This window comes from Oncorhynchus tshawytscha, linkage group LG01 (assembly GCF_018296145.1).
Source record: "Oncorhynchus tshawytscha isolate Ot180627B linkage group LG01, Otsh_v2.0, whole genome shotgun sequence".
Classification (NCBI taxonomy): Eukaryota; Metazoa; Chordata; class Actinopteri; order Salmoniformes; family Salmonidae; genus Oncorhynchus; species Oncorhynchus tshawytscha.
This window is the reverse complement of record NC_056429.1, coordinates 29757028-29784438: the sequence shown is the minus strand read 5'-3', so window position 1 is coordinate 29784438 and position 27411 is coordinate 29757028. Positions and strand designations below refer to the sequence as shown.

General features: G+C 44.6%; 1 protein-coding gene across 3 annotated transcripts in view; it reads left to right on the top strand.

Moving 5' to 3' along the window:
- The window catches only part of LOC112249076 (sec1 family domain-containing protein 2-like), an 84871-nt gene that overhangs the window by 43248 nt on the left and 14212 nt on the right, over positions 1-27411 (top strand). The window lies entirely within an intron of this gene.

The following is a 27411-nucleotide window of genomic DNA, read 5'->3' as shown; positions in this document are numbered from 1 at the left end:
AGAGAGAGTTACTGGGGACAATAGTATGGTTAACCTCTATAGGGTACGTGGGACGGTAGTGTCTCACCTGTCAACAGCCAGTGAAACTGCAGGGCGTCAAATTTGTTAAAAATCACAGAATTAAAATTCTTCAAACATACATGTATTTTACACCTTTTTAAAGATAAAATTCTCTTTAAACCAGACACAGTCTCTGAAAATGTTTTACAGCGAAAGCACCACAAATGATTATGTTAGGTCACCACCAACTTACAGAAAAACCCAGCAATTTTTCCAGCCAAAGAGAGGAGTCACAAAAAGCAGAAATATAGATAAAATGAATCACTAACCTTTGATGATCTTCATCAGATGACACTCATAGGACTTCATGTTACACAATACATGTATGTTTTGTTCTGTAAAGTTCATATTTATATCCAAAAATCTGAGTTTACATTGGAGCGTTATGTTCAGTAGTTCCAAAACATGCAGTGATTTTTGCAGAGAGCCACATCAAATTACATACATAATTAAATACTCATAATAAACATTGATATAGATACGAATATTATACATGGAACTTTAGATAAACATCTCCTTAATGCAACCGCTGTGTCAGATTTTAAAAAACCTTTACAGAAAAAGCAAACCATGCAATAATCTGAGTACAGCGTTCAGACGACAAAATCAAGCCAAATTGATATCCGCCATGTTGGAGTTAACATTAGTCAGAAATAGCATTATAAATATTCACTTACCTTTGATGATGTTCATCAGAATGCACTCCCAGGCATCCCAGGTCCACATTAAATGTTTGTTTTGTTCGATAATGTCCATCATTTATGTCCAAATACATCCTTTTTGTTAGCCCGTTTGGTAAACAAATCCACACTCACGAAGCACGTCCACCAGTTGCAATGTCACCAGCACGTCCACCAGTTGCAACGAAATGTCCAAAAGTTCCATTACAGTCCTTAGAAACCTGTCAAACTAATTATAGAATCAATCTTTAGGATGTTTTTAACATAAATCTTCAATAATATTCCAACTGGAGAATTCCTTTGTCTCTAGAGACGCAATGGAATAGAGCTCGCTCTCACAGGAGCGCGAGACTGATGTCGAGGCTGCTGGCAGACACCTGACTCAATCCCCTCCCATTCAGCCTCACTTCAGAGTAGAGGCATCAAACAAGTTTCTAAAGACTGTTGACATCTAGTGGAATCCTTAGGAATTGCAACATAACCAATATCCCACTGTAAATTCAATAGGGGCTGAGTTAAAAAACTACAAGCCTCAGATTTCCCACTTCCTGGTTGGATTTTTTCTCAGGTTTTTGCCTGCCATATGAGTTATGTTATACTCACAGACATCATTCAAACAGTTTCAGAAACTTCAGAGTGTCTTCTATCCAAATGTACTAATTATATGCATATTTCATCCAAAATTCCCAATGCTGCCCCCTACCCTAGAGAAGTTAAACAGTACTAATACGACCTACGCAGATTGATCAAGATGGCGAAACAGAAGTCTAGGGACAAAGTGGAGGAGGAATTCATCAGGTCAGACACAAAACATATGTGGCAGAGGCTCCTAGCGATCACGGATTACAAAAAGAAAACCAGCCACATCGCGGTCACCAACGACACCATACCGGATGAGTTAAACACCTTTTTCTCACGGTTGGAGCACAATGACCCTGAGCTGCCGATGAGAGCCCCTGATGACAATGTGGGCTACATACTCACAGTCCCCGCTGAGGACATACAGGGCCTTCGGAAAGTACTCAGACCCCTTGGCTTTTTCCACATTTTGTTACATTACAGCCTCATTCTAAAATGGACGAAATAAAAAACAATCCTCAGATATCTACACACAATACCCCACAAAGCGAAAACAGGTTTTTAGAGATTTATACAAATGTATTGAAATAAAAAAAACAGATACCTTATTTACATAAGTATTCAGACCCTTTGCTATGAGACTCAAAATTGAGCTCAGGTGTATTCTGTTTCCATTGATCATCCTTGAGATGTCTCTACAACTTGATTGGAGTCCACCTGTGGTAAATTCAATTGATTGGACATGATTTGGAAAGGCACACACCTGTCTTTATAAGGTCCCACCGGTGTCAGAGCAAAAACCAAGACAGGAGGACGAAGGAATTGTCCGTAGAGCTCTGAGACAGGATTGTGTCGAGGCACAGATCAGGGGAAGGGTACCAAAAATGTCTGCAGCTTTGAAGGTCCCCAAGAACACAGTGGCCTCCATCATTCTTAAATGGAAGACGTTTGGAACCACCAAGACTCTTCCTAAAGCTGGCCGCCCGACCAAACTGAGCAATCGTGGGAGAGAAGGGCCTTGGTCAGGGAGGTGTCCAAGAACCCGATGGTCACTCTGACAGAGCTCCAGAGTTCCTCTGTGTAGATGGGAGAACCTTCCAGAAGGACAACCATCTCTGCAGCATTCCACCAATTAGGCCTATTAGGTAGAGTGGCCAGACGGAAGCCACTCCTCAGTAAAAGGCACATGACAGCCTGCTTGGAGTTTGCCAAAAGGCACCTAAAGACTCTCAGACCATGAGAAACAAGATTCTCTGGTCTGATGAAACCAAGATTGAACTCTTTGGCCTGAATGCCAAGCATCACATCTGGAGAAAAACTGGCACCATCCCTACGGTGAAGCATGGTGGGGGCAGCATCATGCTGTGGGGATGTTTTTTCAGCGGCAGGAACTGGGAGACTAGTCAGGATCGAGGGAAAGATGAACGGAGCAAAGTACAGAGAGATCCTTGATGAAAACCTGCTCTAGAGTGCCCAGGACCTCAGACAAAGGTTTACCTTCCAACAGGACAACGACCCGAAGACAACACAGGACTGGCTCCGGGACAAGTCTTCGAATGTCCTTTTGTGGCCCAGCCAGAGCCTGGGCTTGAACCCGATCGAACATCTCTGGAGAGACCTGAAAATAGCTGTGCAGCAACGCTTCCCATTCAACCTGACAGAGCTTGAGAGGATCTGCAGAGAAGAATGGGTGAAACTCCCCAAATACAGGTGTGCCAAGCTTGTAGCGTCATTCCCAAGAAGACTCGCTGTCAAAGTTTTATTTGTAATAAATTGGCAAACATTTCTAAAACCTATTGGGTTATTTTGTGTCGATTGAAGAGGAAACATTTTTTGGGGTCAATTTTAGAATAAGGCTGTAACGTAACAAAATGTGTAAAAAGTCAAGGGGTCTGAATAATTCCCGAAGGCACTGTATCTACCTCAATTTCCCTGCACATCGACTTGGTACTGGTACACCATATATATAACCAAGCTATTATTGCTCATGGTGTATTTATTCTTTAAGCTATTATTGCTCATGGTGTATTTATTCTTTAAGCTATTATTGCTCATGGTGTATTTATTCTTTAAGCTATTATTGCTCATGGTGTATTTATTCTTTGTGTTACTATATATTTTTTCTATTATTATTATTGATTTAGTTCTTGTATTCTGCATTGTTGGGAAGGGCCCGTTTGTAAACATTTCACTGTTAGTGTACACCTGTTGTTTACAAAGCACATGACAATAAAAATGTGATTTGATCTTCAATGAGGGCACATTTTCCACAGGTCTTCATACAAAGTGCTGCTCTGATTCCACGGAGCAAAATGAGCAAGCATCACGGCCGTTCCAGGCTTAGCAGGCTAATGAGTCAATTTTGGATAAGTAGATCTGAGAGTCCAGCGAGTTGATCACCTATCCTCATCAGAGCAGAGTGGTAATGATAACAGGAAGTAACATGGGTTAATATTGACCTCTGACCCAACAGTCCATTAGCCAGTTAAAAAGGGCCTTCTCTATAAACAGGGCTCTCTCTCCCTATTAAACAGATAGTACATTATTCTGGGGCTGGGGCCATGCGGTGGCTGTGCAGTCAGGCCTGGTGTATGTAAACACAGCCGTCCCAGACCATCTCAGACTGTCTCAGGGTCCAGTGCAGGGGGAGAGAGAGGGGGGTTTATTCCTGGGTCACCTGACAGTGAGTAAACTCCATTAGCTATCTGCTCTGCATTCCCTCCCACTGTAATCCCCCTTGACTAAACACAGGAAGGAAGAGATGGGTAAATAACTCACTTCTCTGATAAACCAAGCAACTTTTTTTTCTTCTCTCTCCTTCCCTGAAGTAAATTGAATGGATTGGTTTGACTCAAACAGTAACAGTGTCAGGATATGTCCATGTTGGTGTGTGGCATGTCTGTAGATCAGAGTGACACAGATATGAGCAGGACACAACATGCTGAACAACGGAAGAGAGGCTAGGATGGGGAGAGGGAAGGAGATGAAGAGAGAGGGGGAAAGACATCTCTGAAGTAAGACAGAGAGTCTCTGAAATTGTGCTAGAGAGACTCAGGGACTTCCAGGCCCCTGCTGTTCACACTGTGAAGTGGCCCTCTGTCTCCACCGGGCTTACCGGTCCCTCCCTTCCCCCAGTGTTGAGGGGGTGTCTGGGGAATAGATGAGAGGACAGTCAGTCCAGGTCACCCCAGATATGAGGCTGTAAAGAGACGGTAGGGAGTCTGCAGCACTGGACTCCTGGATGACTCACACCAGCATGTCAGTCATTCACACTCATTTGTTACAGACTGCAGCCCCCCAGGGCAGTGTTTCCCAACTCCAGTCCTCAAGTACCTCCAACGGCAGACATTTTTGTTGATGCCCCGGACAAACTCACCTGATTCAACTCTTTGAGGGCTTGATGATTAGTTGACAAGTTGAATCAGGTGTGCTACATAGAAATGTGTGCTGTTGGGGGTACTCGAGGACTGGTCTAGAATGTCACGATGCCCTGTGGGGGTAGGTAGGGGACAACAGTAGCAGATTGAGACAGTCCAGAGAGGGGAGGAATGTCTGGGCTGGCTTGGGGACAGGCTTCATACCCCTGGGGTAAAGACAATTACAGACTTAAAGCCCCTCTGTCTGTGGCATGCAGGTCAGATAAGAGACTACATACAGTGGACCCGACCAATAGTTAGTCTAAACTGGCCATGTTGATGTAAACCAGATTTGACTAAACCAGACTAGATTGCATATTGATCTTCTTATTAACTTGTTCTGATTGAAAGGGGAAAAAAACATTGATTTTGCAGAAATGTTTCTCGCAGCCTACTCACACTCTGCGGGGCCTACCATGGCTGTAGTTTTGAGCCTGCGCAGGAGAGGTCAGAGGTTAGGGTTCAGGGATTAGAGTTCAGGAGTCTGGTTAGCAGATGTTAATACAAGTGTAGCGAAATACTTGTGCTTCTAGTTCCAACAGTGCAGTTATATCTAACAAGTCATCTAACAATTCCCCAACAATGACCTAATACACACAAATCTAAAGGGGGAATGAGAATATGTACATGTAAGTATATGGATGAGTGATGGCCGAGCGGCATAGGCAAGGTGCAATGGATGGTATAAAATACAGTATATACATGTGATGTGAGTAAAGTAAGATATGTGGCCTTGTAAACATTATTAAAGTGGTATTATTTAGAGTGGCATTGCATAAAGTGACTAGTGATCCATTTATTAAAGTGGCCAGCGACTGGGTCTCAATGTAGGCAGCAGACTCTCTGAGTTAGTGGTGGCTGTTTAGCAGTCTGATGGCCTTGAGATAGAAGCTGTTTCTCAATCCCTCGGCCCCAGCTTTGATGCACCTGTACTGACCTCGCCTTCTAGATGGTAGCAGTGTGAACAGACAGTGGCTCGGGTGGAAGAATGCCCTTGATGATCTTTTTGGCCTTCCTGTGATATCGCTTGCTGTAGGTGTCATGTAGGGCAGGTAGTTTGCCCCCGGTGATGCATTGTGCAGACCGCACCACCCTCTGGAGAGCCATGCAGTTGAGGGCGGTGCAGTTGCCGTACCAGGCTGTGATACAGCCCGACAGGATGCTCTCGATTGTGCATCTGTAAAAACGTTTGTCAGGCTTTTGGGTGACAAGCCAAATTTCTTCAGCCTCCTGAGGTTGAAGAGGTGCTGTTGCGCCTTCTTCACCACACTGTCTGTGTCTGTGTGGGTGGACCATTTCAGTTTGTCTCTGTTGTGTACGCCGAGGAACCTAAAACTTTCCACCCAAGCCACTGTTGTCCCATCAATGTGGATAGGGAGGTGCTCCCTCTGCTGTTTCCTGAAGTCCACGATCATCTCCTTTATTTTGTTGACGTTAAGCGAGAGGTTGTTTTCCTGACACCGCACTCCGAGTGCCCTCACCTCCTCCCTCGTCATTGTTGGTAATCAAGCCCACTACTGTTGTGTCCACGCAGTTGTGGGTGAACAGGGGAGTACAGGAGGGGGCTGAGCACTCACCCTTGGGGGTGGCCCATCAGAAAATCCAGGACCAGGACAATTGCACAGGGCGGGGTTGAGACCCAGGGCCTCCATCTTGATGATGATGAGCTTGGAGGGTACTATGGTGTTGAATGCTGAGCTGTAGTCAATGAACAGCATTCTTACATAGGTATTCCTCTTGTCCAGATGGGATAGGGCAGTGTGCAGTGTGATGGCAATTGTGTCGTCTGTGGACCTGTTGGGGCCGTATGCAAACTGAAGTGGGTCTAGGGTGGCAGATAAGGTGGAGGTGATATGATCCTTAACTAGCCTCTCAAAGCACTTCATGATGACAGAAGTGAGTGCTACGGGGCGGGAGTAATTTATTTCAGTTATCTTTGCCTCCTTGGATACAGGAAAAATGGTAGCCATCTTGAAGCATTTGGGGACAACAGACTGGGACAGGGAGCAATTGAATATGTCCGTAAACACACCAGCCAGCTGTTCTGCACATTCGTACAATGTTAACGCCGTAAAAATAGAAACATACATACAAACATAGTAACCAGAGTCAGATAGTCAAAAATAGCAACCCACAGACAATTAGACAGGGATAAAGCATCTGGCTGGTTGTTCTAGAATGTGACCCAGGGGCATAGGGACAGACAGAGCAGAAGCCTTGTTTCTGATCAGTAATAGCTGGGAGCCGGAATGTTATGAGAGGCAGGTCGGGCTAATCCCAGCAGGGATGGAGCAACAGGCTGGGGTGGAGAGGTTAGTTCTACTCTGCTCCACTGCTCTCCCATTGCTAACATACTTACTACTGACTACTGCTATGCCTCTTAATGAACAACAGACAACATGATTGACTGACCGTCGCTCTCCCTTTTGTATCCTCATTCAATAAAGTAGGCCTACTCCCTTGTGAGTTAGGCCTACTCCCTGTTCATTCAGTTTATCACTGTCTTTCAGAGAGATTGTATCCCTCACTAACTGGCTCAGCCACTAGCTGGTCTATGGGAGGGATGTAGTACATGTATGGTGTGTGAGTAGCTCAGTCTGGGCTGTTGACGTAGAGGTAACTAGTGTGATGTTCCAGGAAGGGGTGAAAGGGAGTGTTTGTTGAGGCATACCCCACCCCTGTCCAGCGCTAGTCCCAGGCTGCACACAGGCCCTGTGATTGTGGGCTGGGTACGACCCAAACCTGCTCAATCTGCCCCATTCAGACAAACCCTCTTCCATTCCAGTGGGGGGGCAGAGGCGGGGGCAGCATTGGTAGGTAGCGTGGCAGCGCCAGCAAAGTGGGTACCCTACCCCCACCAACCTTGAGGTAAAGCCCTATGGAGAGGTATTTACTGTAGCCAAACAGCCCTCTTCATAACTCTGTAAACACCATGAACTAACACCACCGATCACACTGACCACATCTAGCTATATCACTACAACCACCATGTCAGCCTACACAACCACATCTATATTACTACAACCACATTTTTATCACTGAAAAATAAAACTATATTTGACACTCTATAACCTCGACAATATACTGTAACTAACTTCTAAAGCGAGGGAAAGCTTTCTTACGTGAGTAGGTAAAAAGTAAATCTACAGTTTTCTGTTTGTTTGTTTTTTTACTGTTAACCACAGACTGAATGAGAGGTCAGAGGTGTCGACCTGATCACAGGATGACCTGACCTCACAGGACCTCTCACATGGTTCCAGTCCATTCCCATGGCTTCACTAACATTACACCACCACTAGGGTGCCCAGCTCTGCCCACCGTTCCCTTCAGGGCAACCCAGGGCAACCACCACACCAGCCAGAGAAAATAGCCATTTCATGCAGCCATGCAGTTTCCAAGATAATTACCCTTCTCTCTGTCCACCCTGTAGCCAGAGCCCAAGAACAGTGAAATTAAATCAATAGAGAGAGAGGAGAGGAGCACACAAACTCATTTCGCTTAATAGCTCAATAAAACTTGGGGCTCACATATTACGGGTCAATTTTGATTGCAAACATCAACTCTCCCGTCACAAGCCTTGATCGTGAGATCTGATTTCGCAAGACCATGTTTTGAATGGGGTCCCGAACATACACAAAACACACATACATCAGCTAAAAACAGAAACGACAATACACAGTGGGGATCAGATGGTTATCACTGGGCCTACCTGGTATCCAGAGGACCTGAGGACACATTTTCCACTTTCTTCTATAAAAGCCTGCTGATTACTATGATACTAAAGCTGGAAGGCAGAGTGGACTGTGAGAACTACAGAGGTCAGAAGGGTACAGGACAGGCATAGACTAATGTGGATCAAGGAGGACTAAGGTGGTACAAAGGATACTGGTACCAAGTAAGCCGTGGTTTCTTCCTCCCTTTTTAATAAGCATGGGTCCAGCTCAGAAACCAGGTTTACAAGGTTGTTTTCAAATTCCACTTTGGCATGGGACGCTGACTGGTGCAGGCCTGTTTTGTTTTTCCATGATTTACTTTTAATAAGTTCCTAAATACTGTGCTGTCCTGCTGCTGGCTTTACAGCTTCAGGAATATAAAGAGACTATGAAAACAGAGGTAAGAGGATGAGGAAATGGCCTAGGAATAGAGTAGTATTAATTAGATTAGAAGACAGTAGAACATGGCGCCTTACGGCTCTGTCGCCACTCTGTGTGAGAGAGTTTTTAAACTGTTAGCAGACCACTGCTATAGGTTAGAGGTGTGATGAGAGCGAGTGATGAGACTTACTCTCCCTCTCTTGTCCTGTCTGTTTCCCTCGCTCCCCTTCTCCAGCAACCCCTGACCCTGCCATGGTCTGACACCATGTGCACATCCATCCCTGTGTACACTGCTTCCTCGTCTCCTGTCTCCTCAACAACTCTAAACAACACACCTCCAGGAAAGCAGCCCCCCAGACATTTACAGGACCTGCATGTTTTTTCCTCCAAACACAACTGGCTGTGTTTATAAACCACAGGAGAGAGAGTCACAGTGTGTGTTTCTCTCTCTGACGAGACAGTTTATCCCAACAAGTTTGTGGTCATCTCGCCTCAACAGTGTCACCACCACCCCCTGTTCCACACTCACCTGCAAAACCTAAGCAAACTGAGACAGACCGAGAGAGAAAAAGCCTCTCTTTGGTATGGTGTGTGAGCAACAAGATCTCTTAGTTTCACTTCAAAATTCAACGTCTATTTTCTACAATTCCGCAAGATTACAGGGTTTATTCCGTGTGGTTACAGGGTTAAAACATTAACAACTCAAAGGGTCAAGTTTAGGTATTAATTCTGAGTAGTTAAGGTTAGGGCTATGGTTTTAGGGAAGGCTTAAAACAAAATAATGAAAAACAACATGCTGTTGAGAGGGTGTGGGGGAAAATGTCCATGGGGGAAGTAGGGGAGAGCTGATGGTTTAATGGTAGAAACTATTGGCCACTAGCGACTCTTGTGGCGGGATGGATGCAATGCACTCTGACACGGTCACCAGGTGTACGGTGTTTCCTCCGACACATTGGTGCGGCTGGCTTCCGGGTTAAGCTGGCGTTGTGTCAAGAATCAGTGCGGCTTGGCTGGGTTGTGTTTCGGAGGACGCACGGCTCTCGACCCTCGCCTCTCCCGAGTCCGTACGGGAGTTGCAGCGATGGGACAGGACTGTAACTACCAATTGGATACCATGAAATTGGGGAGAAAAAGTGGTAATAATTTTTTTTTTTTTTACATTTGTTATTTCAGAAAAGGGGCAATGCAGATCATTCGGGTGGCTATTTGATTAACTATTTTGCAGTCCTATGGCTCGGGGGTAGATGTTGTTCACAAGACTTTTGGTCCCAGATTTGGTGCTCCGGTACCGCTTGCCGTGCGGTAGCAGAGAGAACAGTCTATGACTTGGGTGGCTGGAGTCTTTAACAATTTTGATCCACCACCACAATGAATCTTAATAGTATGTTTAATAATGTGCTGTCAAGCGCTTGACGTTAAGATTTCCATCAGTGGCAAGGCTTTCAAATCCATATCACAGACCATTGAAATAATACCTCATGACAAAGGCCTTAGTGTGAATTGACAATGTATTTGAGTATTACAGTATACAGTAGGGATGGGAATTGCCAGGGACCTCACGATCCAATATTATCACGATACTTACTATAGGTGCTGATATGATATGTGTTGCAAAATCGATATTCTGATTTTTTTGCGATTTGATGTTCCAAACATATTGCTCACCGTATGTCTGCTGCAGAGAGACAAGAGAGCCAGTTTTGATCAGTCCGAAATAAAAGTGCTGAAAACATGTTGGCTCAGTATTTAAAAAGAAGATGGAGAACAAGCTATAGAATGAAAAATACCAGAGTTTTGGCTCAGGTACAACCGACTAACAGTACCTACAGTAGCAAACAAAATATCAATATAATACAGTCCAAAAATAATATCACATGTTACCCCTCCATCACTAGTATACAGTATGCCTGAGAACATTGAAACGGCTGATGTGCTTAAGGGATCCTTGGCTTTCATATCCCCACTTTTCCCTCTTTCTTTCCTTGGGGGAGGTATTTTTTCCCCTTTGGCAGAGCTTCACGTGTTGTTGGCGCGATGTTCACCACGTCAGTACTTCTCGTCTGTGACACATTTTTGAACTTGTCTCTATTGTTTGCTGTGGAGTCAGAACCATTGATGTCAGGAGTTTTCATGTGGCTAGGATTTATTTCTGTGTGGCTGTAGATCTAATGTTTTTCCCAGTCATGGGAGAGAGGACCTCGTGTGTTTCCGCAGGCTCACTCTTTAGACCTAATACCTCAACGTAGCCAGAAATACACACTTTGTACACAAAACTCAAAGCGAACATACTCATAACACAATGCTCATTGCTAGCGCAGGTAAAGAATGATGTCCAATAGGAGAGGTGTGTAAACACAAGTGATCTTCCCCTCTGTGTGTTTGGGGTTGTGACTGTGAGTGTCCAGGGGAGAGGGTTGCTGTGCGGTATAGGTAGCAGGGTCTGACTGTCCTCAGTAGAACCTCTCCTCTCCTGGTGAATCGGGTCAGTGTGGTCTGCTGACTGGTCCTGCTGGCGTCAGGCTCTTCTGAGCGTACTCCGCTCCAGCCGGACACCACAGACTGGGGAAATCCCCCACAATGCTCTACATTCACCCCTTCACTCTAATGAGGAAGGTTCTGGAAAGAGATTGGGGCCCTTGGAGAACGAGACCTAACAGTGACCCAGTGTCCCAGACAGACCGTGTAGAAATACCCTGCCCAGGCCAGAGAGTGATTCAGCTAGAACAACACTTTCCTGTGGTGGACCCTTATCCTGCTGTCTCTACACCTCATCTACCTTTCAGTTTATTTGTCTGTTTTAATAGAGTATCAACGTCTCTCTTTATACTATTTATGGTGTAGTTACCATTCATTGTAGATACAGTAAGTAGTATTGGACAAAGATCCTTTCTGGTCCCTCTCAATACCGTGTGTTTGTGTCTATGTGCGTGCACTGAGGCTGTAACAGTGGCTGTGCTTCCTGCCGTGTCCCATGGCATCAGACACAGGCTCTCTGTTCAGCCCACTACCAGCTCCACCTCAGCAGAGATTAGCTATCAGCTCATTTGTCACTACCTGCTGAGCACAGGCCAACAGAGGTCGCAGGCCGGAGGGGGGTTATTGAACAACCGAGGGCAAAGGGCTTATCTGATTGAAGAGTTAAAGATGAGATAATTGATCTGTTTGAGCTGTAATGGGTGATTGGCCTGTAGAGGGTTAACCCCAGCAGGCCCATGCTATACAGATGGAAACCTAACTGACTGGAATGTGTGTATGTGTGATGATGAAAGACCAGTCTGTGTGTGGGATGTTCAGAGCTGATCTGGGCACTATGGGCAGAGCCCTGTTTGCCTGTAGCTTCCTGGGCAGTCTGAATTGGCAGGCAGCAGACTGGTCGCGTCCCCTACTGCCCACAGTTCCCTGGATGGGGCACAGACTTCCTCTTTGTGGACACAGGGATGGGATGGGGAGGTGAGGGGAGTGTAGGAGTGTTCCCCTCAGGTCGATGTAGAACACGGGCAAGGGGACAAGGGCTCCTCTCTGTAACACCCTGTAATTATACCCAGCTGAGACCCATGGACCCCTCCAGTCATCCCCCCCACATCTCCCCCTTCCCCCTCCTCTCTCCTCCACCCCAGTGCTTACTCATGCCCACCTTTAGACCGCCCTCCCTCTTGCCCCGGGGATGCAACCCACTCACCCATATGGAACAGGACTCCCCCGGTCACTATGGTGACCCCCGATCTCCATGGTAACTAAGCAGCGCAGGTCAGGCTGGGTCAATCAGAGACGGAATCCTGCCACCCTAGCCCTGTCATTAATTACCAACAATTCCCATGTGCTCTGGTGCGGTGTCAACCCATTAAATCCAATAGGATAGGTCCAGGTGAAGTTGAGTGAGATGGGTTTGGCATTTTCATGACACCCTATCTGTCTGTAGCAGGGTGATGTTATGTGTTATGCTAGTCACACAGGTGAATCACCTCTGACAGTGTTTAGGAAACAACAGACTCATGTTAGCCATAACCTGAGCTCACTCTTTGACCTTTTCACTATTCAACAAGGCCTTGGAGTAACGTTTCCCTGAGAGTAGATCTGTAGTGTCCTGTCTGAGTCATTGCAAGGCCTCATGTAGGCAAGAAGATGTAATACTGTTCTCCTAGCATCCAGGAGTCCGGGCCGTGTTTTAGTTAAGCTACCGCTGTGTACAGCGCCAGTCCTGTCCAACATTCTGTGTTTATATGTTTTGACAACGCCGGATTTATATGCTTTTTCTTTTTTCTTTTCCAAGTGAAGCTGGTGTTTGCGTTCGTGAGGAAATCTTTGAGAAATTGCATGCCGCTTTTTCTTAGCTTCGTTGACGGGGCAGGTTCACTTTTGTTGTTTCTGGAATCAACTGCTATGAGTTAGAAATTAAACTCATCTGTGGAGTTTTATGGGGGCGGCCCCCCTGTTACCCCCCTCTCTCTCTCTCACAGTGTGATTGACAGCTGGACACAGAGAGGGGAGATGCCCCAAGTGCTCTGTCTGCTCGGGTCTGGAGATACTTAAAGGCCCAGTGCAGTCAAAAACATGATTTTTCTGTATTTTATATACACTGAGTATGCCAAACATTCGGAACACCTTCTTAATATTGAGTCCCCCCCCCTCTCAGAACAGCCTCAACTCGTTGGGCGTGGACTCTACAAGATGTCGAAAGCGTTCCAAAGGGATGCTGGCCCATGTTGACTCCAATGCTTCCCACAGTTGTCAAGTTGACTGGATGTCCTTTGGGTGGTGGACCATTCTTGATACACACGGGAAACTGTTGGGCATGAAAAACCCAGCAGTGTTGCAATTCTTCAAACAAACTGGTGCATCATACCCCGTTTAAAGTAGAGGTCGACCGATTAATCGGAATATCCGATTTAATTGGGGCCGATTTCAAGTTTTCATAACAATCGGAATTCTGTATTTTTGGGCGCCGATTAAAAAAATAAAATAAAAAAATTATATATTTTTTTTATATACCTTTATTTAACTAGGCAAGTCAGTTAAGAACACATTCTTATTTTCAATGACTGCCTAGGAACGGTGGGTTAACTGCCTTGTTCAGGGGCAGAACGACAGATTTTCACCTTGTCAGCTCGGGGGATGCAATCTTGCAACCTTATCAATCAATCATAATCACTAGTTATAACTACACCTGGTTGATGATATTACTAGTTTCTCTAGCGTGTCCTGCGTTGCATATAATCGATGCAACGCTGGGGGATGATTTAACAAAAGCGCATTTGTGGAAAAATGCACAACTGCACGACTGTACCTAACCATAAACACCAATGCCTTTCTTAAAATCAATACACAGAAGTATATATTTTTAAACCTGCATATTTAGGTAAAATAAATCCAGGTTAGCAGGCAATGTTAAGCAGGTGAAATTGTGTCACTTTTCTTGCGTTCATTGCACGCAGAGTCAGGGTATATGCAACAGTTTGGGCCGCCTGGCCAGAATAATTTGCCAGAATTTTACATAATTATGACATAAAATTGAAGGTTGTGCAATGTAACAAGAATATTTAGACTTAGGGATGCCACCCGTTAGATAAAATACCGAACGGTTCCATATTTCACTGAAATAATAAACATTTTGTTTTCGAAATGATAGTTTTCCCGGATTGGACCATATTAATGACCAAAGGCTCGTATTTCTGTGTGTTATAACTAAGTCTATGATTTGATAGAGCAGTCTGACTGAGCGATGGTAGGCAGCAGCAGGCTCGTAAGCATTCATTCAAACAGCACTTTGTGCATTTTGCCAGCAGCTCTTCGCAAGCATAGCGCTGTTTATGACTTCAAGCCTATCAGCCTAATGGCTGTGTAACCAATGTGAAATGGCTAGCTAGTTAGCAGGGTGCACGCTAATAGCGTTTCAAACGTCACTCGCTCTGAGACTTGGAGTAGTTATTCCTCTTGCTCTGCAAGGGCTGCGGCTTTTGTGGAGCGATGGGTAACGCTGCTTCGAGTGTGGCTGTTGTCGATGTGTTCCTGGTTCGAACCCAGGTAGGAGCGAGGAGAGGGACGGAAGCTATACTGTTACACTGGCAATACTAATGTGCCTATAAGAACATCCAATAGTCACGGGTATATGAAATACAAATGGTATAGAGAGAAATAGTCCTATAAATACTATTTTAACTACAACCTAAAACCTCTTACCTTGGAATATTGAAGTCTCATATTAAAAGGAACCACCAACTTCAAATCAAATCAAATTGTATTTGTCACATACACATGGTTAGCAGATGTTAATGCGAGAGTAGCGAAATGCTTGTGCTTCTAGTTCCGACAATGCAGTAATAACCAACAAGTAATCTAACTAACAATTCCAACAAACCTATCAGCCCAACTTTCATATGTTCTCATGTTCTGAGCAAGGAACTCAAACATTAGCTTTTTTACATGGCACATATTGCACTTTTACTTCTCCACCACTTTGTTTTTGCATTATTTAAACCAAATTGAACATGTTTTGTTATTTATTTGAGGCTAAATTGATTTTTATTGATGTATTATATTAAGTTAAAATAAGTGTTCATCCAGTATTGTTGTAATTGTCATTATAACAAATACATTTGGTCCTTGGTCCTCCAATAATCGCTATCGGTATCGGCGTTGAAAAATCATAATCGGTCAACCTCTAGTTTAAAGGCACTTAAATATCTGGTCTTGCCCATTCACTCTGATTGGCACACATACACAATCCATGCCTCAATTGTCTTAAGGCTTGAAAATACTTATTTAACCTGCCTCCTCCCCTTCATCTACACTGATCTACACCTGGATGTCATGGAAAGAGCAGGTGTTCTTAATGTTTTGTATACTCAGTCTATGTTTCCACACTATGAGGTTAGAATTATACTGTGAATTTGTGAACATGATGATAATGGGCTTTTAGTGTAAGAGCTGTTTGAAAAGACTGCCTGAAATCTTTGCCTGTTTTCGTGGGATGGAGTTTTAGCCTGCCTGGTAATAACAGCTAGTTTTCAGTTTTCCCCTCCCCACTCAGACCGCTCACAGACCGTCCTAGCAAGAGTCTTGCTTGAGAAATTGTTACCCAGATATTATTTGACATTGAGTTAAAAGACCTACGCATTGGACCTTAAAATATCCTGCTATCACCTTTCTCCCTCCTATATGTCTCTTATCCCCACTCTGTTTCTGTAGGCTATCACCTTTCTCCCTCCCTCTCTGTGCCTCCTCCTCTCGCCCCTCTCTTGCTACCCAATCTGCTACCCAATCTTTATTTTCCCCCTCTTTCTATTCTTGGTTTTATACTTATAGCCTGATTCATGTCATATGTTGATTGGTAGATATGGGCCCCCTTGTATTCCACAGGGATCAATCTGTTCCTGGAGTATAAATGAAGAACATGCAACCACATACTGTCAGATCTCCTCTCTCTGTGAGCGCTCAATACCAAACCCAGACCAGAGTCGCCTTCAGCAGTAAATATGTATCTATGGTCATAACAATGCCACTCATCTAAATATTATAAAGGTCTGAGAACAATGGTCAAAGCACTGAACATGTTTATTGCTAACACATGTCAAACACAAAACCCTAAGCCAAAACATGGTTAGTTAAAATGTATGATGCTTTTCATGGTTATTATGCATGAACAAAACCACATTCATGGTTACATTGGATTAGGTAGAGCTCTGAGTCGGGTTCTAATGCTGAAAATAGTTGAAGATACTGTCTAACTGAGTGAGTTTTTTTCCCCATCGCCTGCCATGATTGAGTGTAGTTCTAACCCAAACTACGCAATACATGGAAAAACACACTCAGAAACACATGTAGGGAAAACCTCATTTATTTCTCTATTTTTCCCCCTCTAGCTTTCATCTGTAGTGAACTCAAATGGCCTCCTCCCTCTGCCTATTGTTCTGACTAGATGAGTAGATACATGTGGGTCTGTTTGTCCCAGTGTTGTTTTCATGGAAATGGCAAAATAAATGAAAGAAACCCAAAATGAGCCCCGATGCCGAACCGCTGATTATGAGTGGATGGGGTGGTGGTGGAGGAGAGGGGGCTGGAGAGGGGGAGTGAGAGAGGGCGGGGTGGCTCATACGCCTGCCATATGCTCCCCCTACCTCTCCCCCTCTCCCATTTTCCTCTGTTATGAATTATTTAAGATGCTTAGGGCTCACCCTTTTTGTGTGTGTGTGTGTGTGTGTGTGTGTGTGTGTGTGTGTGTGTGTGTGTGTGTGTGTGTGTGTGTGTGTGTGTGTGTGTGTGTGTGTGTGTGTGTGTGTGTGTTATGAGAGCTGCGTTATGAACATCATAGTCCAACAGCAGTGCTGTCTGCTTTGCTCCTCCCCTCTCATCATGGCAGGAGGGTATCTGTCTGTGGCTGAAAGCCTTCGACATGATGATGGTTTATGGGTTACATTGTGTGTTTGGGATCTAAAGTGTGTTTGTGTGTGTGTACGGCTGGCCTTGTGCGTTTTTAGACAAGTCACTCAGTGTCATCTAGTGTTCTGGAGCAGACACCAGTTTGTTGAAGGTTAGATGTTTTGTGTAGGTCTCCAATGCTCCGGATACTGAGATGAAGATGCACGCCCTTCAACAATATAAAGGTCATAAGTTCAACGGCCCACGCAGGATTTGACATCACCACATTGTACATTACCTTCTGGTGGGTACTCTAACCATTGCTCCACATCCTGCTCATGACATAATAATACAAATATCAAAGTGCAGAATCCACATTATATTCTGCAGCTTTGCATATCTGAGGTTGGCTAAGATGGCTAGAAGATGACGCTGCAGTGGATAGCAGCCGTCACACGGCCTCCTGAACAATTCTGCTATTTTGTGTATTTTTTTTTTAAAGCTGATCTTAACTGTTTTTGAACATAATGTCTCTGCCATTATTTCCTATGACCAAAAACAGCTTCTGGACATCCGAACAGTGATCACTATCCTCGATTTGGATGAAAATGAGTCGGCAGCGCTGGACGTTCTGCTTACTCTGGACCAGGTACTAATCTTGAAAGAGAAGCGGTGGCGAAAGAGAGGCCGGCGAGGCGGCATCCTGACGAGACTACGTCTGGGAGCGAATAGACCGCCATTGCCCTCTGTTCTATTGGCGAACGTGCAGTCACTGGGAACAAACTGAATGAGCTCCGTTCAAAACTATCCTATCAACGTGACATGAAAAACGGTCATATCTAGGGGCTGTTGCGGTGACCGTATTACCTTACGAAAATCAAACACTTCATGAGAGCCAATGAGCTCATGTTGCTCAACATTTCTATAGGCTATGTAATTGCAGGAGAAAACAGAGTGAAGGCCTCTAATAAAAAGAGGAGGATCCCATCAGCTTTCTATAGGCTAGACCTACTATATTTATTTCTCAACTTTCCTAATAGTAAGCACATTGCTTATATTTACAACAGGAGTATAGCCTACCTGACTGGCATGAGAATAAACCACGGGGAAAAGCGTCCTCCATTCGCTATTTAAGGGCATAGACGGCATGTATTTTGATACAGGTGCATGATAATAGTCCATTCGAAATCAAAATAAATGTCACATATATTATTTAGTATATGTAAAGACAAGATTAAAACAAGAATAGTCTGATGGGGGACAATATTAGCCTATCACTTGTGAATGATGCCCAGTATAAGAATGTAATGATGTGCACTGAGAGTCGGGAAGCAAGTTCAGGGAGTGAGTGTTTTAGTAAACGCAACATAATACAAAACAAGAAACACTAACAGAACACAGACATGAAACAGAAACAATGACACCTGGGGAAGGAACCAAATGGAGTGACATATATAGGGAAGGTAATCAGGGAAGTGATGGAGTCCAGGTGAGTCTGACGACGTGCAGGTCCTCGTAACGATGGTGACAGGTGTGCACCATAACGAGCAGCCTGGTGACCTAGAGGCTGGAGAGGGAGTATACGTGACAAAGAAACAATGCCTTTTTGTGTGATTTTTAAAAATGTCACCCCTTTTTCTCCCCAATTTCGTGGTATCCAATTAGTAGCTACTATCTTGTCTCATCGCTACAACTCCCGTACGGGCTCGGGAGAGACGAATGTTGAAAGTCATGCGTCCTCCGATACACAACTCAACCAAGCCGCACTGCTTCTTAACACAGCGCGCATCCAACCCAGAAGCCAGCCGCACCAATGTGTCGGAGGAAACACCGTGCACCTGCCAACCTTGGTTAGCGCGCACCGCCACAGGAGTTGCTGGTGCGCGATGAGACAAGGATATCCCTACCGGCCAAACCCTCCCTAACCCGGACAACGCTAGGCCAATTGTGCGTCGCCCCAAGGACCTCCTGGTCGCGGCCGGTTACGACAGAGCCTGGGCGCGAACCCAGAGTCTCTGGTGGCACAGCTGGTGCTGCAGTACAGCGCCCTTAACCACTGCGCCACCCGGGAGGCCCCATTGTATGACTTTTTCTAATCATAGTCGCACACCTCATGTAGCCTGGCCTAATATATTTTAATAAGGTTAACTAAAGTGGCCAAATAACTTAAAATTAAGCACATTAATCCGCTTTACAAGGGGAGTAGAGCCTAACTAGCATATATAAGCTGCGTGTGAGTTTCACGTTTGAGGAAGATAATATTCACCATAAAAATTCACTTTTTATAATAAAAGCATTGCATGCATTATTGCATTTGCGGTCACTTTTGATAATGGGTTTTTCCTCTAATGGAACATTTGCGCTTATAGCATAATACCATGTGTGCATTGCTGCGCGTATAATGTGAAGAAATAGCCTAATAGGTTTAGCAACAGTTTAAGCTAAACGTTCTGATCTGTTGCGTCAGCCACATTGCATAAAAATGTTTTTTGTGGAACGTTCTTCCAATTTCTTTAATATACACCTCAGAGTTGCGTCGGTCTTCACTTGTATGTAGCCTGTGAGAAAGACCCGATCACGTGACTGAGAGCCGCGTGAGTGACACGGAACCCAAACCAGCTGCGCGCGTGCGCCATCGTGCATAAATGTTTTTTTATATATTTATTTTATTTTACCCCCTTTTCTCCCCAATTTTGTGGTATCCAATTGTTAGTAGTTACTATCTTGTCTCATCGCTACAACTCCCGTACGGGCTCGGGAGAGACGAAGGTTGAAAGCCATGCGTCCTCCAAAACACAACCCAACCAAGCCGGACTGCTTCTTAACACAGCGCGCATCCAACCCGGAAGCCAGCCACACCAATGTGTGGCCATTCCTCTGCGAAGGATTGCTGCTCCAGTAGTGAGTAAGGTCTTAATTAAATTCTTCACGACATTCGGGTTACTTCCTAAGGTGGTACAAAGTGATAAAGCTACCAATTTCCTATCAAAGCTCTTCAAGCAGGTGTTAAAATCCTTATCAATTACGAACCGTGTGTCAAGCGCCTATCACCCAGAGTCTCAGTGTGCGCTTGAACGTTGGCATCAGACATTGAAGTCTATGCTACGTAAATATTGTTTGGAATCTGAGAAAGATTGGGATGAGGGGGTCCCTCTAGTTTTGTTTGCTGCTCGTGAAACTGTGCAGGAGTCTCTAGGTTTCAGCCCGGCTGAACTAGTGTTTGGTCATACAGTGAGAGGACCAATGAAAGTCCTTAAAGAACAGTTTTTGTCCCAAGAGTTGTGTACAGGATATGAGAATGTGTTGGACTACGTTAGTCACTTTCGTGAGCGCCTACACCAAGCCTGTGCTCTCGCAAAGGAAGCTCTGTCTTCCTCACAGAGGAGCATGAAAAGACACGATGATAAAGAGGCTGTTTCTCGTCCACTACAGCCAGGTGACCAAGTACTGGTGTTATTGCCTGTTCCAGGATCTTCACTGTCAGCTCGTTTCTCTGGTCCTTATTTCATTGAAAAGAAAATAAGTGAAACTGACCTTGTGCTTCAAACTCCTGATAGAAAACGCCAATCTCGTGTGTGCCACATTAACATGTTGAAAGCATACCACACCCGCACCTACCACCAGACGAGAGCTACGCCGCTTTTTAGGGATGCTTGGCTACTACCGTAGTTTCTGTCAAAATTTCTCTCTGGTAGTTGCTCCATAAACCAATTTGCTCAGTCCGGCTAGAGCGTATGAGTGGTCCCATGATTGTAAGATAGCTTTTGAATCTGCTAAAGCACTCTTATGTAATACCCCTGTACTTGCTGCTCCGGATTTTGAACAACCTTTAAACTTGAGGTAGATGCTAGTGCCAGAGGTGCTGGTGCTGTTCTACTGCAACAGGATAAGAGTGGAGTGGATCATCCCGTTTGTTATTTTCTGTGTAAATTTAACAAATGTCAAACAAACTATGCGACAATCGAACAAGATGCTCTTGCTTTATTGTTAGCCCTGCAATACTTTGAAGTATACATTGGTTCCAGTGCCCTACCAGTGATTGTATATACTGATCATAACCCCTTAGTGTTTCTCCACCGGATGTACAACCGGAACCAGCGCCTAATGCGTTGGGCCCTTATTGTGCAAAATTATCATTTGGAGATACGGCATGAAAAAGGTTCTGAAAAATGTATTAGCAGATGCTTTGTCTCGTGTGTAAAAATGATGATTTTTGTATGTTTTGTAAAGTTGACTTTGTTGTTGATCTTGTGGGTATTCATTGTAATACTTTGGTCCCAATCCCCTCCATAGGGTTGCTCTTTGAAGGGTGGGAGTGTTATGGATGCAGGTATCCTGTGTGTGTATTTCTTTTCTCTCCTCCTCACGGGTGGCAATCATCATTCCCCAATCAGTCATCAATCAGCCACTAATCAGAAGACACACCTCCTCCTGTTTTCATTACCCTATCACATTCCCTTTCCCTTGGTTTAAAAACCCCTGTCTGTTGTTTGCTCTAGAGCTCAATCTCTCTGTCAATGCCATCGGTCTGTCTAGCTTAGGGGTGTTTTTGGATACTTATTTCTTTCCTTGGGTCCAGCTCAGCCCCTTTTCCTGCTCCCCCCATTACCGTGTGTTTTCAAATAAACCATGAGTGTTTGCCGGTAATTTAGTTGTCTGTGGTTATTTTGTTCTCACTCATACTTTTTCACCTTTATAATTTGCATGAGTCATGTTACGGGTCTCGTTACCATCCCCCCTAGACTGTCGGGCCAAAAGGGATTCGTAACACAGACCAATGTAAGATACAGTCCTAACTCTACCCTGTATGGCAGACCAATGTAAGATACAGTCCTAACTCTACCCTGTATGGCAGACCAATGTAAGATACAGTCCTAACTCTACCCTGTATGGCAGACCAATGTAAGATACAGTCCTAACTCTACCCTGTATGGCAGACCAATGTAAGATACAGTCCTAACTCTACCCTGTATGGCAGACCAATGTAAGATACAGTCCTAACTCTACCCTGTATGGCAGACCAATGTAAGATACAGTCCTAACTCTACCCTGTATGGCAGACCAATGTAAGATACAGTCCTAACTCTACCCTGTATGGCAGACCAATGTAAGATACAGTGGCAGACCAATGTAAGATACAGTCCTAACTCTACCCTGTATGGCAGACCAATGTAAGATACAGTCCTAACTCTACCCTGTATGGCAGACCAATACAGTCCTAAGATGGCAGACAGATCCTAACTCTACCCTGTATGGCAGACCAATGTAAGATACAGTCCTAACTCTACCCTGTATGGCAGACCAATGTAAGATACAGTCCTAACTCTACCCTGTATGGCAGACCAATGTAAGATACAGTCCTAACTCTACCCTGTATGGCAGACCAATGTAAGATACAGTCCTAACTCTACCCTGTATGGCAGACCAATGTAAGATACAGTCCTAACTCTACCCTGTATGGCAGACCTACCCTGTATGGCAGACCAATGTAAGATACAGTCCTAACTCTACCCTGTATGGCAGACCAATGTAAGATACAGTCCTAACTCTACCCTGTATGGCAGACCAATGTAAGATACAGTCCTAACTCTACCCTGTATGGCAGACCAATGTAAGATACAGTCCTAACTCTACCCTGTATGGCAGACCAATGTAAGATACAGTCCTAACTCTACCCTGTATGGCAGACCAATGTAAGATACAGTCCTAACTCTACCCTGTATGGCAGACCAATGTAAGATACAGTCCTAACTCTACCCTGTATGGCAGACCAATGTAAGATACAGCAGGATGCTAGAGAGGGAGATTGAAGGAGACGGTTGATTGAAAGAAAATAAGAACATAGGAATGGAAAGATACTGTAAACAGGAGTTCAAAGATGAAAGAGTTGGAAAAAAGATTTGTGACCATGTACGTTGGTCTGTCTGGGTTATCAGACCAGTTACCGGGCGGAGTGAAATGGAGCAGGGAGCTCTTAGTTGTCTCCATAACGTGGTGATGTTTTTAAGGCTTGTTTGGGGGCTGATGTTTGGAGAGTTGGTGGAGGCTGGATGGAGTATTAGTGATGTGTTTAGCATCTGGTCAGGAAGAGAGATGCTCAAGACGGATGAGGAAGAGGCATTTTCACGGTATGGAGATGAGGGAGGTTTAGGGTTTTCCCCAAAGAATATGAGGTGCACTCTTTAAAAAATATATATATATATATATTTTTTTTTTTTTACTTGATTTGTTATCATACAAGGCCCTTTTTTGCTCTAGATTGCAGGAAATGGCAAATCTCTGAGTCCAAAGGGGATTCAAAAATGGTGAACCAATGCTTTAAGGGTGTGTGTGTGGGGGGGGGCGGGGTTGCAGTCTGAACACGGACATTTATACAATCAGAGTGTCAGGACTCCATAAAACACTTTTCTATCACAACCTGTCGTTGAGCTTTGACAAGAGGCTTCACCTTGAACATAAATTCAGAGGCATTCAAAAACAGCTGCACCTCTAAACTTCTGCAGCACTTTTAGCCATGTACATAGAACACACAATGTATATCCGAAAAACAACTGTTGTTTAGGCTGTGTACCCTGGCTGACTGTAGTCCAACACTCTACACACGCACACATACACACACCGTCTCCATCCCCGGCCCCCAGAGCCCCTCTCCTAATCACACACATGGGCTTTCTTGTGAAGTCTCAGCCTGGGCTGATTTGATTAGAGCTGTGTTATTGTAGTTCTGAGTTATTGTAGCTCTGAGTTTATTGTGGATATATCTTGTGATTACTCTGAGTTATCATAGCTGGAATAAGAATAGGAGTTCTTATCTTCCCAGACTGGGAGGAGAGAGACTGAGGGTCAGAGTGTTCTGGAATTGAGGAACGGAATCACACCCTGAGAAGCAGAGTGGGAGAGAGAGGTAAGAAGACGAGAGAGATGTAGGAAGGATGAGGTAGAGAGACATACAAAGAGGTATAGAGAGAGGTAGCGAGAACATTTTAGAGCGAGGCACACACAAAGAGGTAGGGAGAATACTACATGACTGAATATTCCATTTGAACCTCTCTGCTGCTGCCACAGTGGTTTTCTGCTGAGCTGTGGGAAAGTTTGTCCTGTGGAGACTCGACTGCCTCCCCCCTGGTTTAATGTTGTTTGTATTGTTCATTTTCACCGTGTGCGTGTAGAGCGGGTGTCAGCAGACATGGGCGTGTGTTTTCACACACACACAAAGACCGATGTGCTGTGCACCCATCAGCCTGCCACTCTGTCTCCACCCTGACTACCCCATGTAAACACACTCCCTCTGCCAGCAACCTCTCTCGGGGCAGAGGTGTGTGTGTGTGTGTGTGTGTGTGTGTGTGTGTGTGTGTGTGTGTGTGTGTGTGTGTGTGTGTGTGTGTGTGCAAAAGAGAGCGGACGGTGCAAAACAAATTATATTTCTGTGATTTCAGAGCTGGACGGAGAGAGTGAGGGTGTGTCGTATACAATCCTGTTCCATGTGAGAGCAGGTTTTCTATCCTGTAATATCCTCAGTGTTAGCGCTGGTGTCATTTTAGGGAAATGGGTGTGAGGACGTGTGTCTGGAAGGATCCGTGTATGTCTGACTAAACTTTCTCAGTCTTTGGCTACCGCATGTTGTCTTCGACCCCTGCCTTCTAACAGGCACACAACGGTATGACCGTTGCTGTGAGGAACCATTCCTCCTATCAATTATTTAATGAGGCCTGCATGTTGGATGATGTGTCCAGACAGCTGTCAATCACACGGCTCCGTCCTTCATTCCCATCGTCATGTTGAAAACTCCATTTATATGGATGTTCGCAAGAGCCTTGTGAACACGGCTCTCAATATGAATGTGTGTGTTTGTCATTGTGAAGGTGTGTGTGCGTGTGTGTGTGCGCGCCTTCTGGTTTCAGCACTCGGCAGTGATTTGGTCGAACTGTGTAGTTACAACTAGTCTGTATTAGCAGCACTGACAGAGCTGTGTGTGCAGAAAGAAATCATGATAATAATAATTGACTCGTAAATATGAGCTTTATGAGTCACCTCACAGCAGCGGTCGCCAGGGACGACCATCCAGCCAACTGCACGTACACCCCCTTCACCTAGGCGATAATATCTCTCCTTATACGTCTCCTTTTCTTGTTTGTGCTCTGTTTATTCCTCGCTCTCTCTTTATCTCCCCCAAGTCCACTGCATCCTTAATCAGAATTCCTGAATCTTTTGGATTCTTCTGTTTTTCACAATCTTATTTTTTCGCATAGACATCGAGGAAGACGTTTCTGTGCTTGTTGACTCATGGTTGTTGATTCTCCCCATAATTGTCTTCCACAATTACATGCTGCAGGCTAGATGTGTCTCTGTGATAGTGTAAGTGCCGGATTGTAAATTTGTGTCTGTTTGTGCGCCAGTGGCGGTCGGTGCCATTTAAGATAAGGGAAGACTAATGTTTTTTTAATGAGCATGGCCTTGTTTCTATTACAGCATATTGAATGACTGTTATTCGTATTCCATTCTCCCAGTTCAATGTAACATCGATAGGTTTAGGCTACTACATGATACTAAAATGTTCCTTGTACCCATCATGAGGTTGCTACAACCTAGCCTCTGAATTAGTTTTTAACAGGTCGAGATACAAATGGGAGCAATCAAGGTAATGATGTGACAGACAGTAAAACATTCAATTTCGCCTTGCACAATCTTGCCTGAATCTAGTTTCTCAGGTTTAATTATTAGTCCAAACTAAAACGAGCGTTTCCATTGGACGAATTCAGCTAGGTCCATCCCTGTTTCGTTCTGTTTGCTTCCGTTTTAAGAAACGTTTTGCAACAGAATCGGCGGAATGAATACAGCCCTGATCACCCGCGCACACAGTTCACTTTCATAGCAATCACATAGGCCTACAGTATCATCACTTTGTTCGCTGTATAATTTATTCTCACATCTCCGTGCTCTCCTCCTCTCACCTTTTCCCTTAGCTTGTGGACTTCAGTGCACAACACAACAACTGTCTGTGACCAGGAAACAACAACAAAAAACTCTCCCAAGCCAAACCTTCATACTGTACCATAACCGCTAACCGCTACACAGCCTACATTGTCACCATATTAGCTAACGTCATAGTCAACATAGCTACTAGAACTAATGCGTTGGTAAACCAACTATCCAATCCATGTGTACAATCATGCAGTACAGTGTAGGCTATAGCAAGCATTTATAAAACCGAAAGCTTGCCTTGACTTGGAAGAGTTGCAGTGTTGGATAGCCTTAGCCAGCTAGCTAACAAAAATAGCATTACTCTCTGTTTGAGTCAGGTTGTTGAGTAGGCTAAATTAGCTGCATTAGCTAGCTAAGTAAGTGGAAGGTAAACTAAGAAGAAACAACGAAATATAGCTATCTCTCTCGCTCTCTCTGTAGTTTCTCCTTAAAGAAATTAATTTGTTCAACACTGTGAAACTATCGTCTTTCTCTGACACTTTATGCACTGCAGTGCTAGCTAGCTGTAGCTTATGCTTTCAGTACTAGATTCATTCGCTTATTCTTTGATTGGATGGACAACATGCCAGTTCATGCTGCAAGAGTTCTTATAGGTTGGAGGACATCCTCCGGAAGTCGTCATAGTTGCTGTCTAAGTCTGTGGAAGGGGGTGAGAACCATGAGCCTCCTAGGTTTTGTAATGAAGTCGATTGAAGAAACTAGCTGTCCTCCGGCTACACCATGGTGCTACCCTACAGAGTGCTGTTGAGGCTACTGTAGACCTTCTTTGCAAAACAGTGTGTTTTAGTCAGTTATTGGGTGACTCAAATATATTTAGGATAGTTTTATCGAAAAAGGAAGACCATTTTTTTTTTCTGAAATTCACTCCCATTCCTCTTCCAAGGAGCCTCCACTGGTGTGCGCGGCTGAACAGTCACGTATGTGAGTGTGTGTGTAAGCTGTATTTAGCCGTTTCCTGTGTATAGCTCTGGCAGGCAGATGAGTGTAAATGTTTGTAGAAGCGTAGGCGTATGGAGGTGTGTTTGTGAGGAGTCTGTGTGATAGCGAGGCAGGTTGAGGTAAACAGATGCAGTCCTCAGGGTAATCCAAGTCAGACAGGGTCAGATTGAAGGGGGAAGAAGGTTGAGGGGATGGAGTGGACTGGGATGGAGACTTTGTTTATATGCACACTCACGGCAAAGCCCCCCTCCCCCTCAAGTAGATGTGCAGATGTTGAGCCTCTTGCTCTCTGTCAGACACACACGT